At 29.2% G+C, this 20,892-nt stretch overlaps 1 long non-coding RNA gene across 2 annotated transcripts; it reads right to left on the bottom strand.

Annotated features, from left to right (window-relative positions):
- Positions 1 to 5,212: 5,212 nt before the first annotated feature.
- Positions 5,213 to 20,321, bottom strand: LOC139874219 (uncharacterized). 2 transcript variants are annotated; one of them, XR_011767843.1, is made up of 3 exons: positions 20,046 to 20,321; positions 6,302 to 6,432; positions 5,213 to 5,549 (listed from the first exon to the last, which is right to left on the bottom strand). It is a non-coding gene; the product is annotated as an uncharacterized lncRNA (long non-coding RNA). The 2 variants fall into 2 exon arrangements; XR_011767842.1 differs by having other exon boundaries at positions 6,302 to 6,427.
- Positions 20,322 to 20,892: the final 571 nt, after the last annotated feature.

Here is a 20,892-nt window from a genome sequence, read left to right as displayed (position 1 = left end):
GAAAATGGTCACACGAAGGTAAATGTTCAAATAATCAAACCTATTCAAACACCGAATTTGTTACTTTTTGCAGAGATGGACCGTTCATATGTTTAGAAGAAAAAACATTAAATGCTCAAGGTTACGCCTATGTAGCCATGGAAAATCAATTAGTCCGACTATCTTATGAGTGGGCTAGAGCACATCACTAAGAATACTATCTCACAGGTAAGTTTGTACAGTTTTTATTTTTATTTTTATTTTTAACCTTTTGATAATAAACGCTAATTTGTTCGCTATAAAGTATTAATTTGGTATTCAATAAAATTAGGTCTTGCGACCGAAATTATTGATATCATACAAAAATTTATTACATCACTGCCAAATTTAACGTTTATTCTTAAGGTATAAATATCTTTAATCAATCAACCCAAAATATTTCAAAAATTCGTCATGAGTTAAATTAGGTCATAGAACCGAAATTACTTTACCAAAAAGAGGGGCGTATGTTTTTGATAATATTTGATTGATTAAAGTGGGATAAAAAGCAAAAAAAAAAGATTTTTAATTTTATTTTTACCATGTTTTTAAAATTAATATTTAAAAATTAAATTAATATTTTGAACTTTGTAAAATCAATATATTTAAAATTGTAAATATTTGAAAAAATTAATATTTTTAATATAAGTTTGTATGTATAAAAACAAAAATATAATATAAGTTTGGTGTGAATTTTTAATTTTATGCATTTTTAATTTAAGTTTGGTGTGAATTTTTAATTTAATTTAATATAAGTTTGGTGTGAATTTTATCGTTGTAAATAGAAGGATTAACTTTTGTTTGCGAACAAGTTTAGAATTAACTAAACTATGTTCTAGTGATTACAAGTTTAAACCTTCGAATAAGATAGCTTTATATGTATGAATCGAATGATGTTATGAACATCATTACTACCTTAAGTTCCTTGGATAAACCTACTGGAAAAGAGAAAAATGGATTTAGCTTCAACGGATCCTTGGATGGCTCAAAGTTCTTGAAGCAGAATCATGACACGAAAACAAGTTCAAGTAAGATCATCACTTGAAATAAGATTGTTATAGTTATAGAAATTGAACCAAAGTTTGAATATGATTATTAACTTGTATTAGAATGATAACCTACTGTAAGAAATAAAGATTTCTTGAGGTTGGATGATCACCTTACAAGATTGGAAGTGAGCTAGCAAACTTGAAAGTATTCTTGATTTTATGTAACTAGAACTTGTAGAATTTATGAAGAACACTTAGAACTTGAAGATAGAACTTGAGAGAGATCAATTAGATGAAGAAAATTGAAGAATGAAAGTATCTGTAGGTGTTTTTGGTCGTTGGTGTATGGATTAGATATAAAGGATATGTAATTTTATTTTCATGTAAATAAGTCATGAATGATTACTCATATTTTTGTAATTTTATGAGATATTTCATGCTAGTTGCCAAATGATGGTTCCCACATGTGTTAGGTGACTCACATGGACTGCTAAGAGCTGATCATTGGAGTGTATATACCAATAGTACATACATCTAAAAGCTGTGTATTGTACGAGTACCAATACGGGTGCATACGAGTAGAATTTTTGATGAAACTGAATGAGGATGTATTTGTAAGCATTTTTGTTAAGTAGAAGTATTTTGATAAGTGTCTTGAAGTCTTTCAAAAGTGTATGAATACATATTAAAACACTACATGTATATACATTTTAACTGAGTCGTTAAGTCATCGTTAGTCGTTACATGTAAATGTTGTTTTGAAACCTTTAGGTTAACGATCTTGTTGAATGTTGTTAACCCATTGTTTATTATAACAAATGAGATGTTAAATTGTTATATTATCATGATATTATGATATATAATATATCTTAGTATGATATATATACAGTTAAATGTCATTACAACGATAATCGTTACATATATGTCTCGTTTCGAAATCATTAAGTTAGTAGTCTTATTTTTACATATGTATTTCATTGTTAATACACTTAATAATATATTTACTTATCATTTAACATAATTAACCAAGTGTATCAATATCTTAATATGATTCATATGTATCTAGTAAGACGTTGTTATAACGATAATCGTTATATATATCATTTTCGAGTTTCTTAAATTAATAGTCTCATTTTTATGTATATAACTCATTGTTAAAATACCTAATGAGATACATACTTATAATAAAATCATGTTAACTATATATATAACCATATATATGTCATCATATAGTTTTTACAAGTTTTAACTTTCGTGAATCACCGGTCAACTTGGGTGGTCAATTGTCTATATGAAACCTATTTCAATTAATCAAGTCTTAACAAGTTTGATTGCTTAACATGTTGGAAACACTTAATCATGTAAATAACAATTTCATTTAATATATATATATATATATATATAAACATGGAAAAGTTCGGGTCACTACACCATAAACGTGTTAGGTAATGGGACCCTTTCTTTAAGGGTTTTATAAACATATTAGGTACTAGGAACCTTTCTTTAATGGTACCATAAACATATTAGGTAATATGACCTTTTCTTTAAGGGTTCCATTATGTGTTTTAGGCCCTTTTTTGTGTTATAGACTAGTTACATTTTAGGACCCAGGTTAAAAGTTCTTAATCTAATTTTAGATATTGAGACTCTTTTGAAAGGTCTTAATATATTAGTAAGGACCCTATTCATGTGGTCATTAGTCATATCATAGGACCTTATTCGTGTGTTTCATAATGATTTTGGGATATTAGGACCCTTTTCAGGATCCTAATATGTCTTTTGGGACCCTAATTGTGTAGTTAGTAAGGTCATTATAAATTTTTTACACATATTAACAGTCACATTATAGGATCCTATGTGAAGGTCCTTAAATGTTTGTAGGACCCATTTTAAGGGTTCTTATAAATCTATTAGGACCATATACTAGTCATATTATAAGACCATCAAATAAGGTCCTAATATGTTTTTAGAACCCTTTTTCATTTTGAGTTTTTGGGACACCACCTTTGGAGGACCTTTTACATAAGGGTCATATCAGCCCAAATGTCCTATAAAGGTACATTATAGGACCTTTTTGGGGGTCTCGAAAAGGCCATGTTTGTTGTAGTGTATCCACCAACACGACTTCACAATCAATACCTCAACTTCTGAAGACCTTATAACTCGATTAAAAAAAAATACATCGGCCTCAAAAAAGTACAACAAATATAATTATAATCCAACAATTTAAAATTGACCCGACTTTCAAATCAACACCACCCGATACCACTCAGGAATCAAATGAGTTTGGGTTAAAACGGGTTAACTTTCAAATACGTCTAACAGGTTGGGTTGAGACCATGGTCGATTGTGTCTAATTGGGTCATTTTTCATCTTAACGTTTTGGTTCGGGTTAGGTCGAGATGGGTCGAGACCCATCTTCAAGTTCCAATTTCACATTTCATTTTTAGATTTTCTGCTTCGGATTTTGCAATTCAGTTTCAGTTAGTTTTTCATTGCAATTTCATTTTCGCATTTCTAATTTTGTTCGGTCTTCATATTCACATTTCAGTTTTCATATTTGTGTTTCGGTTCTCATATTTGCGTTTCAATTTTCATATATGCGTTCAACTTTCCGATACGCGTTTCATTTTTCAGATTCTCATTTATTTTCTCGATTCGAGTTCCAGTTTTCAGATTTCAGTTTTTTGTTTCACGTTTCGCGAAACTAAAATTGTAGTGGAAAATTGATCTATGATACGCAAGACGTCAAACCAAAAACTACAACTTAAAAACTTGAAACTAAAAATTCATAATCAAAAGAATATCACGACTAGGGTTGAATAATCGTTGATGGAAAATTTAGTGTCATTGTATTTTGATTTTTGAATCTCTTACAACCTTTTATTTCAATGTCACTATAATCGTCGAACGAGGTAAACGATCCCCTTCTATGTTCCTTTCATTCAAGTCTCTACTGACAATACTTTCCATTTTGGAATTAAGTATTTGTGTTATTTTTCTTATTCTGTTCTATAAATTTTCTATGAGAGTTTACAATTGGGTTAATTTTCTAAACATCTTTTTGAGGAATTGGGTTTTCTTGAGTTTGAATTTTGATTCTTGAGGTGTTAAAAATATATGATTAAAATAAATAAATTTTGCTCCTGGGTTTACCCTTATCGACCCTTCTTATTATAAGGAATAAGTAAGAAGTAAGATTGTAATTGGTTGGTTTTACTTTATAAGAATATTGTAATATTGTATTAGAACTAGATATGTGGTCCGCGCTTCGCGGCGGATTTTGGTACGCCCCGTCGAAATTGACAATTGCCAACAGTATTGAATTGGGGATGTGCTTGTTGATATTCTTGCTATCCATTTTCGACATACCCTAGCCTCAATCGTTTTGCGTCTGTCACTCGTCAACAAATTCTATAATTCCATACATATCCCTTAACCTTCCAAAATTTCCCAATTTATATAGTTACACATATTTCTTAAAGTTAACCATGCATAAGAAATGTTGGCACTAACATAACAAAAACAAATGTTGAACAACTGTGGCCAAACATGATGAGATAAATCCTTTGACCATGGAAATTTCACGACATTAAAATGTCTTAAAATTTTCACTGATCATGCGTATTATGCAATTTGGGCCAAGAGTCACCAAAGATTATTTTAATTATAATCATTTATATATTATAATTTCCGGGAAATATAAATTTAAATTTGAACCAATAAACTTGTATTTGATCCATTTCCCGACCAACACAGTAGCCCAATTATACGCTTCTGTTTTCATACATGTTATAAAGCAAAATCCCGTTAGCTGCCAAATCATATGCTTCTATTCATTCTCTTTTACCAAAGATAACAGTCCAGTAACAAAACATTACAACTCAAATCAAATCAACATAAATTAAAAAATAAAAAATAAAAAAAAAGCTAAACAAAATGCATATGAATAACAATTATAAAACATTATTCAGGTGGCAAGAAGAGATTGTTACCTAAAAAAATTGCAAACTTGTTTGACCTGACTATTTGGACACCTATAATGGTGATGCACTTCTTGACTATATGGTTAAATGTATGCAAGAACCCATGTAGAAATACATAGCATACAAAAACACATATTGTACACCACACTTTTAAATAACTATGTTGTAATGGTACATTTGTCACCACTTGTCGAACTAAAAAAGGGAACTTTACATGTAAACTACCTGTTAGAAATTCCAGAAATTACAAGCCAATAAAAGGTCGAAAAACGATTAAGTACGTGCTAAAAACATATTATTATGAATATGTTAACAGTGATAGAATGTGTTTAACACTAATAATATGAACATGTGATTTAACACTTATTTTTTGAAAACTCATATGTATATAGTTGATTTAGTTTAAGTAGCATCTTTATCTAGCAGCAGACAACAAAAAGAGTTTGCTTTTGTATTTCTCGGGTGACGCGAGATTGATATTCAGTACACTCTTGCTTCTAGAACTTTGTTGATATCGTTCAGTTTGAGATATGCAATCATCGTTATTGGTTCTATTCTGTATTAATCAAATGAATAACAATTCAGTCACAAAGTATTACAACTCAAATCAACATAAATTAAAAAAAAAATCGAATACACATGAATAACAAATTAAAACATTATTTAGGTGTGCATATTGTAATAGAAGGTATTAATGTATTTTAAACTCCATTTGTATACATGATACTTCTTACTTTTTTTTTGTCCAAATAGGTAAAGTGGTGTTGTGGTACCCATTGCGACATTACTGTTAGGGAAAAAAATTCTAAACCTAAACCCACTCTTTTTACATGCATTAGATAATACATAATTTGACTGGAAACTAATACTCTGAAAATGAATGCAGTTGGTTTAAAGTATACATCTTACCGCACTCTACATATATTCATATGGCCCTTACGGGTCATAATTTCCAATTTCCAATTTCAACCAAAACACACCCAAAACTCAATCTTGAGACACCAAAACTTCTAAACTCACTTGACTCGACATCTGGGACGTCTCCACATTGACCGTTACCCATTTTGACACTTTTTGGCCAATCGTGTCAAGTGTTCAAATAGTCGAAACCAAGACTTTTCTCAATTTTGACTGTAATTTTACTATAGAGTTACTTCCAAAAGTCTAACAAATAAAAAAAACCGCTAATATGAGCATACTCAATTAAATAAAGGAACTTAAACACGTACTAAATTCAAATCACAACTAAATAACAAAAAAGATAAACAATCAGAAAAAGATAAAACTTAACAAAACAAATGCACTCACCATGAAGTGTAGATTCATCAGAAACTTGATGGTAGAGACTTTCATGAACTCCGTTGTAATGCTCATTTAACGTTTCTTCAGATTGTGAGCTGCTATATTCGAAGATGTGGTTGTATCATTGAAAACCTGCCCTTAAAATAAAATACAAACATGTATACATGTATGAGTGTACAGAGCCAGCATCATGAAATTATGTCTAACTTGATCAAAAGATACAATATCATACAAATTAGAAATCTTTTTTTCTTTTTTTTTTTTTTGTCGAGATCAACGTTTTCGTTTGAAGACCCTGTAAGAGTTACCAGCCCGGCTACAGTCAGTAAATTCAATAAAAAGTTCATGTGAAATGCGTCAAAATGTTAACCACTCTTCAATGTAAAACCACAGTAGGCTTACTTAAAAATAATAGCTTATAAATGTGATGAACTTGATATACCAAAAGAGAGATTAAATTTAATTTGATATAAACTTAAGGCGAACTAATTTAAGAACAGTTAACATTCTAAGCAATAATATAATAATATACAGCCAAAGCACACAACATTAAGACAAATGAAAACTAAAGTATAACTTATTATAATTAGATAAATTATGAAAGCAACCAACTGGTTAAAACACAATGCATAAACCATGATTCAGATCCATATTATACCTTTTTTACTTTGCCTACTGACTTCGTAACAAAAAAATGAGTTCTATCTTAAGTTCCACACATTAGAAATTTTGCTACTTTTAAACGTTCTCGAAGACTTGACACATGTACCGTTATGTAGAGTTAAAGCACATACATGTGACAACCCGGAAATTTCCAACCAAATTTAAACTTTAATCTTTATATGTTTCCGACACGATAAGCAATATTTGTTAAGTTAAATTTCAAGAATTTTAAACTATGTTCATACATTCATTCAACCTCGACCAAGTTCCAACGATTCACGAACCATTAAACGAATATGATTATATATGTATATGTGTATATATATTATAACTTGAAACGTAAATAAAATATTAGATTAAATACTTTATATGATTGTATCTGTTTCAAAATGTTTATCAATGGAATTAGAAGATAAGATCAAATGATTGAATTATCAGATATATTGAATTATGATTACAAGTCTCTGTTGAAAGGCCCACGTTGATTTGAGAAATCTTTCCATTTTAACAATATTCGAAAAATGGTAAAGTGATTTATAAATAAGAACAAATTGTCAATTATTGAGAACTAGACAAAGGATAGTGGAAGATTGAATTTCATAAAGACTCGATTGATCTATTTAGTTTCAAACGTACAAAAAACGTTTTTAGTTTAAAAAGAACTTTATTATTAAAACGTATATAACTTTTATAAATATCTAGAACCACTTTTGACAACTCATTACTTAACTAGTATGATAAAGATAACGATATTTATATTTTATTTTATTAAATATATATAACGATTTAAATTAATATTATATATATTTATACGCGTATTATACGTACATAGTTTTATACTTTTATTATACTTAAACTTTACCTTTACTTTATTTTTACTTTACTTTAACTTTAATAATTCACTTTAATAATTCATACTTTAATAATTCACTTTAATAATTCATACTTTAATAATTCACTTTAATAATTCATACTTTAATAATAAACTTTAATAATTCAAAAATCTATTATAAATAGAATTCAATAGGTTTCATTATTTCATAGAAACTTGAAAATATTTTTCTCTAAACTCTCTCAATCGATATACATATATATATTTACTCCATATTATTTCAAGATATTATTAGTATACATAAAATATTACTACGGAGTGCTGTCCGAGTGATTTCAAAATTGTTTTTCGAGTGGGATATGATTAAGGAAATTATGGGTTATAGCTATGGAGGTGATTGAGTATGGTTCATGGGTATGCTCGTGAGGTCAATATAGTGTTTATCATTTCCGTTGCGTCTACGTACCTTTCTTGCAATATTGAATCTCAATATTGATACGTGAGTCCTCAAAAGTTAACTTTTACATACTAATAGTGTATCCCTGACTAGTGCTCGAGTATTTAGGATTATGCATGCTTGTACTTTTGATATTGCCCTTAGACAGATTAGGTTGAATCTTGAATTAGTTACACTTGCGGTTGAGATAAGGTATAAGATATGCATGTCCTTGGAAAGCTAGCGAAAAATTAAGAACTTTTCCTTTAGATATCGAATGGTTTCGATGAACGGATTAGAAGTTATAATCAATTGAATTTTCGATATTTTTATTAAAAATGATTATTATTATCGTCATTTTTATCGTCGTTCTAGTTTTATCTTATTATTATCATTATTATTATCTTTATCAATAAAAGGGATTTATCATTAAAAATTGTTATTTTTTTTATTATTACTATCGTTATTATCGTTAAAGTTATAATTAGTATTATTATTATTATCCAATTATTATTATTATTATTGGTATTATTATTATTATTATCATTATTAATATATATATCATTATTTAAAAATGGTTATTGTTATTGTTATTATTATTATTACTATATTATCATTAAGATAATTAATAGTATTATCGTTAATAATGTTATAGTAACTATCATTATTAATATTAGTGTAATTAAAACAAATATTTGTAACACCTAATTATTTTGATTACTATTATTATCATTATTATGAACACGATATAAAAGACGATTAAAAGCTATTAAACGAAACGATTAGGAAATAATGGGTAAGAGTATCATGATGAAATTAAATATTATAAGATATTGATTTAGATAAAATTATCGTTCTTATTATTTTTATCATTACTATTATTATTAAAAGTATCGTTAGTATTAAAACTATCATTTTAACAAAAATTATCATTTTAATAGACATGTCATTGTTACTATAAAATATCATTATTATTATTATTTTAAATATAATTATTATTTTAAAGATAATATTAAAAATTATGGTAAATATTAAAGTTATCATAATTAGAATTATCGTTTTATCATAATGTCATCTTAGTAATTATAAATATTGATATTTTTATAATAATTATTATTATTACAAAATAATACAACTTTTACTTACTATCATTATAGATATTATTTTATCAAATAAATATGTTATACAAACATATTTTACTACGTGTAATAACTTACTTTAATAATACCTATCATATTATCTTTATAATATTAAATGAACCCTATAAATTTTATTACTTAATATATATAAAAGTATATTTTATTATATAAATTTAATATAAAATTTTATTTATTAATAAATAAATTATATTATTTACTCTAATAAATCTTTTAAAAATATTTAAAAATATAAAATGACGATATTTAAACTATATATTAATCATGTATAGATTTTTAGAAATTATTTTGAGTCAAATTTACTTTTGTTGACTTTTGCATATTAGTCTCGAGCATTAGGATTGTGGTACACTATGGCTTGACCTAATTTGTTAGACAAATATTGACCAACACATAAATATATATAATTAATTTAAGTTCGTGAATCCGAGGCCAACCTTGCACTTGTTCAATGACGTTATATGTATTTTTACTACGAAATACAGTATGGTGAGTTTCATTTACCTTTTTACCCTTTATATTTTTGGGACTGAGAATACATGCGCTTTTATAAATGTTTGACGAAATAGACACAAGTAATTGAAACTACATTCTATGGTTGAATTATCGAAATCGAATATGCCCCTTTTTATTAAAGCCTGGTAATCTAAGAATTAGGGAACATACACCCTAATTGACGCGAATCCTAAAGATAGATCTATTGGGCCTAACAAACCCCATCCAAAGTACCGGATGCTTTAGTACTTCGAAATTTATATCATGTCCGAAGGAGGATCCCGGAATGATAGGGGATATTCTTATATGTATCTAGTTAATGTCGGTTACCAGGTGTTCACCATATGAATGATTATTTTTGTCTTTACGCATGGGACGTATATTTATGAGAACTGGAAATAAAATTCTTGTGGTCTATTAAAATGATGGAAATAAATGATTATGATAAACTAATGAACTCACCAACCTTTTGGTTGACACTTTAAAGCATGTTTATTCTCAGGTGTTAAAGAAATCTTCCGCTGTGCATTTGCTCATTTTAAAGATATTACTTGGAGTCTTTCATAGCATATTTCGAAGAACGTTGCATTCGAGTCATTGAGTTCATCAAAGATTATTATTAAATCAATTTATAATTGGACAGTGGATATTATGAAATGGTATGCATGCCTATCAATTTTCGACGTAAAGAAAGATTGTCTTTTAAAAACGAATGCAATGTTTGTAAAATGTATCATATAGAGGTCAAATACCTCGCAATGTAATCAACTATTGTGAATCGTTTATAATGTATATGAACGGGTCCTTTCAGTTGGTATCAGAGCGGTGGTCTTAGCGAACCAGGTTTGCATTAGTGTGTCTAACTGATAAGTCGATAGGATGCATTAGTGAGTCTGGACTTCGACCGTGTCTGCATGTCAAAAGTTTTGCTTATCATTTTGTGTCGAAAATTAACTACTTATCATCCTCAGGAAATTACCTGCTTATCATTTTTAGTCTAAGACACGTCTTGCTGCATTGATTGCATGAATAGTGTATAGACAAAAATTCATATCTTAGCATATCTGCTAACTCATATCTTATCGTATCTGTTACTTTAAACTTTGCCTGACATATCCCGCAAAGTCCTCCGTAATCTAGGAAATCTTTTGATCTATATATATATATATATATATATATATATATATATATATATATATATATATATATTCTATGTAATTAGAATACCATTCGTTAGCCAAAATCATTTCATATAGAAAAAAAATCCTTTATCCAATCGTACGAAATGGAATTCGTCATCAGTTCAAGTCACTAAGATTCCGAAATGGAATCCCATTCAAGCTCCGAAAGCAGTGTGACCGGAATAGATCAACCAATCAGTCATCACCTATTCTGGATGAATTGGGGATGGGTTCGTAGCCTCCTCAATCATTGGAGACAAGAAGAAGGTGATCCCTTCTATCCACCACATTGCCCTCTTGACGAAGAACCTGAAGCACTTACCAGCGAACCTGTCCGAAATACCGTGTTCTCGCTCATTTCCAGAGTATCTCATCATGATTATATATTACATCAAATTTTAGATTTTATTTATCCGCTCGTCCGAACCGACAATCACCCCGGTGTAATAGAAGAAGTCAACGAGCTTCGCGCTCGGGTAGTGGCTTTGGAGAATATGGTGCAGAGATTACAAACACCAGCAGCAGCATCAGCAGCATAACCAGTACCACCATCATCAACGCCAACAGTACCATTACCACCTCCAACCACAACCGCGTCGTAAACCTCAACTTCACAATCTGTCCCACGAGCATCAACGTCATACGCACCATAGATACCAAGGAGTACCAACAACAATAACTGACGAAGTATTAATTCATAACTTCATTGGAGAAACATTCCGCGGCGATTATGTAATCTCTAAAGTCTTAGAGATTATCTAATCTAGCCCTAACCATAAATCAGTTAAGCGTACCAAAATGATAGAAGGAAGAGTAGAAACCCTGACAAAAATGGTGTGTGATTAACAAGCTAAACTTGCTTTACCAACAGCATCAACAGTACCGTCAGCGTTACCAGCATCGTCAGTACAGTCAACATCCGAATCAACAACACCGATAACATCACAAACTCCGTCAGTTCAAGAATCACTGTGGACATCATTACGAATCAATAACGTGTATATTGTATCAACGAGTTATGAAGAATTAAGTCATTCCCTCTGAAGAAATTATATGTATATTTTATATATATATATATATATATATATATATATATATATATATATATATATATATATATATATATATATATATATATATATATATTGAAATAAATCTTTCCGTGCTAAGCTATTGTGTGTGAATCTTAACTACTCGGTTAATTCATATTACAAATATGCAATAATGTACGTCCTTTGGCCGCAACTTAACCAGCGTTAACTACAATCTCTGTCGCAATTCAACAAATTCCAATTCATAATAAATCAAGTATATATTTGATTTTACACTTTCATCATCGATGTACCCGAAACTTTTCAGATAACATCATTCGTACTTTGTGAAATTCACAAGAATTCCACGAACCGAACATCATACATCAACAAATAACGAAGTATTGATTCATAATTTCAATGTCATTAAAGAAATACTGCGTAAAAGTTATGTACTTTTTAAAGCCTTTAGGGATTATTCAATTCTAGTTTCAACCGTAAATCAAATGAGTTTAATTTAACATTAACTCATTAAATCTATGTTACATCTGAAGAAAATATACATATATATATTTTCATAAAGACTGTAATAAAATTCTTTTGTACAAAATATTAATTATGATATTTTTTTTAACGGGTAGGTAATACCCGAGAGATATATAAATTCACAAATAATATGTTACATTCTTCGAATCTGATTCATCAAATCATCCATTATACTCCCTACTTTCACAACAGTATACATTCTTTTATAGAAATCAAAACAACCATACTCATTCAAAATTTAATTACATATTCTGATCTTGAAATCTCAAAATTCAACTCGAGATATGACCAAAATCATCACTCTTAGATCCTTACATCTTTCACAAGCTATATTTTGACTTCAAAACTGTGTTAGAACATCAAATGTATGTTAACGATTACAATCTTTGTTCAAACCCTTCGAAAATTTATGAAGACACTTCGAATGATGAGCAATCGAGATGAGGATCCAACCACATGTTACCCACAGTTATGTACCCGAAAAACTCTTGAAACCAAAGTAAAAGTTTAAACAACGTATCCGCGTCAGATTCTTTGGCATTTATTAGCAAAAATAACTTTGCGACTCCTATTCAAAGTAGCCAGTTTTGTCACAGCTCCAGCAAGTCAACTTCGACTTTTCAGTCAGACTAACCTTTTTATAACCTTGAGATATACACCATCGTTACCAGGAAACCTTTTACATTCCACCACATTATTAGCAGATGTACCAACAACTTCATTACCCTTTGACTTTAGCCTCTCCAAAAAGTCATTATAATTATTTATTGAAACCCCATCATTTACTCATTCGCATCTTGTAATGAGAATTGTCATACGAATCATTGGGAATTAGCAATCAGTATTTTGAAATCTCGCAGCATGTCTACGCCAACAGTTATATGTGTATATATAACGTCTATCTTCTGGATTTAATTTGAATGTGAAGTTTCTGAAAAACACTCCGAACTACGAATTGGTTCTCCGAAAATGGGAAAAAAAATACTGATGAAGCAGCAAAAACTATAAACGACTTTAAACGGTAAAAGCTGGATGATAATAATGAAGTGTGCTGGCAAAGCGCAGAAAAAGAGAAGTTTTGGAACTGGAAAACGGATTGAGCAAAGTAGGAAGGAGGCTGTGGACAAATTACAAAGGCTGAACCTGACTTCAAAGGATCCAAATGATTCAGTACCTGCTGAAGTCATTAATGAATACCTTGCTCCTGACTCTAAACCCCTGCGGACAATATTCTTCATCATCCTCTGATATTAGAAATTCTAAAATATCATCATATCTTTCATTATAAATATCCTCCATATTTCTGAAGATATTTTCTTAATTTTTCTTATTTGAAATCATTTACCTCTTCGCGCTATATGTATTACATCATAAAAGAAACTATTTTAGTTTCTAAATTCTGAAACATTCAAGTTTAAAATAGGAATATTTTGAAGTAGTGTTGGGAACTGAAGCATGAATTAGTATAATATAATGACACTTGATCAACGTGATTATATTACAGTAAGTCATGCTGAGTTTTTAAATGGAACGTGATGATTAACAGATCATAACATCATCATGTGCCATGTTATACGACTCTTGTATTCTATTTAACCTCTAAAATATCAAGAAAATATTTCTTGATGATTCGGCCTTTTCCAAGGTATTCTAGTAATTTGACAAGTCAAGATCGTGCCATCACAATTTCCTTCCTATAACATTAACAATGTTCATTCCGAAATTCATATCTGTGAATTCTGGACCATTACAAGCGGTGCTTAATCGCAAGAAGAAGAAACGAAAGGACAAAACTCCGAAATAGAAATTGGGGTATAAATTTCAGCAAATAAAAGAGAGCATTAACTGTGAATGATAATGATTATAGAAGACAGAAGCAGAGACTTTGAAATATAAGGGAACATATAAAGCCCAACGATAAACCAGAAATTATAAACCATATATATCGATGCATATAGCAATATAAAGACACGGGAGAACTAGAAACACTATAAACCCAAGAGTATAGTAGAAGTAAATAGATTCTTCCGGCGGTAGATGAAAAAGAAGAATGACCGATATGAAAGTTAGAAGTATATCGAGAATCAGAACTGGATGGAGCATATTGATGAATACTTTAAAATATGAGTTGAGGGGGAAAGAATAGAAGGTGATGAAACATGATTAGGAACTTAGAAATCAACAGATTTAACTCACACAATGGCGGAATAAGTGAATCAAACCCTCTAGTGAATAGGTTAAGTTTTTTTTTTTTTTTTATTAATTTAGTCAAACCACAACTAAATCAAGTGTGATTAGATCAACACCTAGAGCTATTATTCAACACCTGGGTGATTTGGACTAAGAGAGAATCGGAGGAGCTCACTAGATCTGAGTGTGTGTAACAAATGAGAGGCTTAACCTAAAATGAAGAACATAAGACTTTATATACCCCTGCTGTTGACTCATCCATACGATTCATTCATCACACGTACGAGTTGGCTTCATCAGCCGTACGGGTGATCACTCACTCGTGTCTTCTCATTTAGGTTGTAATTGTGACTTAGCTCAGCATCAACCGTGCGTATGAGCCTGTCAGTTGTACTAGTGAGGCTTCACTCGTACGTCTGACTAAGTCTAATATAGTCAAACATCTAAATCTCGTTCCTGCAGTTCTTGTAACCACATACAAACACGGATAGGATAATAATGAGCAATCATGGTGGCCTGTAAACTGTTGTACCTGCAATGGACATGGGTAGATGTCTAGGGACTTGCATAAAATGCATCAACGGAAGGTGTGAGTTGTAAGGAAACGAAGGAGGTGAATTTATAAGAAAATCTCCGATAGAACAATTAAAATGGACGATCGCATTTAAAGCGGGTCCTAATTCCCTTGATTACCGGAGAGTCAAATCTTACTAAGAAGATTTTCTTCAAATCCCTTGAAATCTGGGAATCAATCATATCTACGTCAAATGATAAGATGAATCTACACTTACTCATTTCACTCTTCTATGTTAGCTTCATTCGTACTCTTCATATAAATGGATTGTTTATCCAAATTATTCGCTGATGATAAAACTCTAATTTTCAGCCCGTATGCATCATGAAAACATATTTATTATCATTCACGGCCTTTCCACTCAAATTTCGGGACGAAATTTCTTTAACGGGTAGGTACTGTGACAACCCGGAAATTTCCAACCAAATTTAAACTTTAATCTTTATATGTTTCCGACACGATAAGCAATATTTGTTAAGTTAAATTTCAAGAATTTTAAACTATGTTCATACATTCATTCAACCTCGACAAAGTTCCAACGATTCACGAACCATTAAACGAATATGATTATATATGTATATGTGTATATATATTATAACTTGAAACGTAAATAAAATATTAGATTAAATACTTTATATGATTGTATATGTTTCAAAATGTTTATCAATGGAATTAGAAGATAAGATCAAATGATTGAATTATCAGATATATTGAATTATGATTACAAGTCTCTGTTGAAAGGCCCACGTTGATTTGAGAAATCTTTCCATTTTAACAATATTCGAAAAATGGTAAAGTGATTTATAAATAAGAACAAATTGTCAATTATTGAGAACTAGACAAAGGATAGTGGAAGATTGAATTTCATAAAGACTCGATTGATCTATTTAGTTTCAAACGTACAAAAAACGTTTTTAGTTTAAAAAGAACTTTATTATTAAAACGTATATAACTTTTATAAATATCTAGAACCACTTTTGACAACTCATTACTTAACTAGTATGATAAAGATAACGATATTTATATTTTATTTTATTAAATATATATAACGATTTAAATTAATATTATATATATTTATACGCGTATTATACGTACATAGTTTTATACTTTTACTATACTTAAACTTTACCTTTACTTTATTTTTACTTTACTTTAACTATAATAATTCACTTTAATAATTCATACTTTAATAATTCACTTTAATAATTCATACTTTAATAATTCACTTTAATAATTCATACTTTAATAATTCACTTTAATAATTCATACTTTAATAATTCACTTTAATAATTCAAAAATCTATTATAAATAGAATTCAATAGGTTTCATTATTTCATAGAAACTTGAAAATATTTTTCTCTAAACTATCTCAATCGATATACATATATATATTTACTCCGTATTATTTCAAGATATTATTAGTATACATAAAATATTACTACGGAGTGCTGTCCGAGTGATTTCGAAATTGTTTTTCGAGTGGGATATGATTAAGAAAATTATGGGTTATAGCTATGGAGGTGATTGAGTATGGTTCATGGGTATGCTCGTGAGGTCAATATAGTGTTTATCATTTCCGTTGCGTCTACGTACCTTTCCTGCAATATTGAATCTCAATATTGATACGTGAGTCCTCATAATTTAACTTTTACATACTAATAGTGTATCCCTGACTAGTGCTCGAGTATTTAGGATTATGCATGCTTGTACTTTTGATATTGCCCTTAGACAGATTAGGTTGAATCTTGAATTAGTTACACTTGCGGTTGAGATAAGGTATAAGATATGCATGTCCTTGGAAAGCTAGCGAAAAATTAAGAACTTTTCCTTTAGATATCGAATGGTTTCGATGAACGGATTAGAAGTTATAATCAATTGAATTTTCGATATTTTTATTAAAAATGATTATTATTATCGTCGTTTTTATCGTCGTTCTAGTTTTATCTTATTATTATCATTATTATTATCTTTATCAATAAAAGGGATTTATCATTAAAAATTGTTATTTTTTTTATTATTACTATCGTTATTATCGTTAAAGTTATAATTAGTATTATTATTATTATCCAATTATTATTATTATTATTGGTATTATTATTATTATTATCATTATTAATATATATATCATTATTTAAAAATGGTTATTGTTATTGTTATTATTATTATTACTATATTATCATTAAGATAATTAATAGTATTATCGTTAATAATGTTATAGTAACTATCATTATTAATATTAGTGTAATTAAAACAAATATTTGTAACACCTAATTATTTTGATTACTATTATTATCATTATTATGAACACGATATAAAAGACGATTAAAAGCTATTAAACGAAACGATTAGGAAATAATGGGTAAGAGTATCATGATGAAATTAAATATTATAAGATATTGATTTAGATAAAATTATCGTTCTTATTATTTTTATCATTACTATTATTATTAAAAGTATCGTTAGTATTAAAACTATCATTTTAATAAAAATTATCATTTTAATAGACATGTCATTGTTACTATAAAATATCATTATTATTATTATTTTAAATATAATTATTATTTTAAAGATAATATTAAAAATTATGGTAAATATTAAAGTTATCATAATTAGAATTATCGTTTTATCATAATGTCATCTTAGTAATTATAAATATTGATATTTTTATAATAATTATTATTATTACAAAATAATACAAATTTTACTTACTATCATTATAGATATTATTTTATCAAATAAATATGTTATACAAACATATTTTACTACGTGTAATAACTTACTTTAATAATACCTATCATATTATCTTTATAATATTAAATGAACCCAATAAATTTTATTACTTAATATATATAAAAGTATATTTTATTATATAAATTTAATATAAAATTTTATTTATTAATAAATAAATTATATTATTTACTCTAATAAATCTTTTAAAAATATTTAAAAATATAAAATGACGATATTTAAACTATATATTAATCATGTATAGATTTTTGGAAATTATTTTGAGTCAAATTTACTTTTGTTGACTTTTGCATATTAGTCTCGAGCATTAGGATTGTGGTACACTATGACTTGACCTAATTTGTTAGACAAATATTGACCAACACATAAATATATATAATTAATTTAGGTTCGTGAATCCGATGCCAACCTTGCACTTGTTCAATGACGTTATATGTATTTTTACTACGAAATACAGTATGGTGAGTTTCATTTGCCTTTTTACCCTTTATATTTTTGGGACTGAGAATACATGCGCTTTTATAAATGTTTGACGAAATAGACACAAGTAATTGAAACTACATTCTATGGTTGAATTATCGAAATCGAATATGCCCCTTTTTATTAAAGTCTGGTAATCTAAGAATTAGGGAACATACACCCTAATTGACGCGAATCCTAAAGATAGATCTATTGGGCCTAACAAACCCCATCCAAAGTACCGGATGCTTTAGTACTTCGAAATTTATATCATGTCCGAAGGAGGATCCCGGAATGATAGGGGATATTCTTATATGTATCTAGTTAATGTCGGTTACCAGGTGTTCACCATATGAATGATTATTTTTGTCTCTACGCATGGGACGTATATTTATGAGAACTGGAAATGAAATTCTTGTGGTCTATTAAAATGATGGAAATAAATGATTATGATAAACTAATGAACTCACCAACCTTTTGGTTGACACTTTAAAGCATGTTTATTCTCAGGTGTTAAAGAAATCTTTCGCTGTGTATTTGCTCATTTTAAAGATATTACTTGGAGTCTTTCATAGCATATTTCGAAAAACATTGCATTCGAGTCATTGAGTTCATCAAAGATTATTATTAAATCAATTTATAATTGGATAGTGGATATTATGAAATGGTATGCATGCCTGTCAATTTTCGATGTAAAGAAAGATTGTCTTTTAAAAACGAATGCAATGTTTGTAAAATGTATCATATAGAGGTCAAATACCTCGCAATGTAATCAACTATTGTGAATCGTTTATAATGTATATGAACGGGTCATTTCAATACATTCCGTGCAACAAACAGCAACAAAGTTCACATTTTGAACCTTCTAATAATTTACTGAATGAACACATTAGCACGTAATTTACTCTTGAAGCACCTAATATCATAGGCAGTTTACAGCAGATATCCTTACTTTTTACAGTTATATATATATATATATATATATATATATATATATATATATATATATATATATATATATATATATATATATATATATATATACACATAAAATTTAACATTTTGAAAACAGAGTTATCATATAGTAACAAAATGACTGAAACGATACACACAAAAAGTAATATATCAACCTAAAAGAATAACAAAGCCATAATGCTACCTAAAAGAGTAACTGTTTCAAACTCATATTAGAATATTGAATTGAATTTAAATATATTTAATTAAAGTAATAAGTTGATAGTAATACAAAAAAACCTGATGCGTCAATCTAACAAAGGGTTTAAGAGATGGTCATGTATACATTCAAGCATGAAAATTAGTGCTACAAACTTAAAATCAAACACAAAATCACTAATGATTACCTAAACAGAAAATTATACGGAGTAATAGATAGTAAACCCAAAAATTGATAAGAAAAAGCAATAGATAAATAAAATACCTTAACAATCGAATCTGTAACCATCGAATAAACACCGCCCGAAAGGCTTAAATTTTAACGGTACCCATCGAACAAACGCAGCCATGATAACCATTTGATTTGGATATCAGAAACCCTAATTAGTAGCCTGAAACCCTAACGTTATACACAAATGTAACGGTTGATCTCAAATCTACGACTGAAACCCTAATTGATGATGCTAGGTTTTTTTTGGGGGGGCAGAAAGCTATGGAAGGGCTGTGTAGATATGAGAAGGTGCGGTACAGGAAAAAAAGAGGGGGGGGGGGGAGAGGGGGGGGGGGGGGGAAGACACTGCTACAGTATAACAGGATTGGATGTAGTGCTAGCCAATGAGATTGCAGGAATGTTTACGTTAATTAGTGACGATGATGGCAGATGGTGTTGAGCACTGTTATACTGTAGCGGACTATTACGTAAATTAGTATATTGTTAAATAAATAAATTAGATATGTCAATAGTTTTCCTGTGAATTCATGTGTAGAGAGGTCAGTGTGATCCAATGCCATTTGTTTTCTAGTGGTGTTGAATACTCTAAACAGGTACTAATGAATTTCATTTGTTTTTCAACTTAAGAATAATATGTGTAATTTATTTATATCGCCATTTCTTGTAGGCAGAAAAACAGATAAAACATGTATACCAAGCAAGGGTTCTCAGAACTCTCAATTTGTATGGTGAAAACTCAGCACTCGTTTTCAGACAGGATTTGAGGCGGGATTTATTTATCCGATAGTGGGGACCATCAGCACCATACCTGAGCTTCCTACACCAGACCTTGTTTTTATGACATTGATTTCGATGCTATTACTCGGATGGTAAAAGGCCT

Source organism: Rutidosis leptorrhynchoides, chromosome 11, assembly GCF_046630445.1.
Source record: "Rutidosis leptorrhynchoides isolate AG116_Rl617_1_P2 chromosome 11, CSIRO_AGI_Rlap_v1, whole genome shotgun sequence".
Lineage (NCBI taxonomy): Eukaryota > Viridiplantae > Streptophyta > Magnoliopsida > Asterales > Asteraceae > Rutidosis > Rutidosis leptorrhynchoides.
The sequence above is the reverse complement of the archived record's forward strand: the minus strand, read 5'-3'. Positions and strand labels throughout refer to the sequence as shown.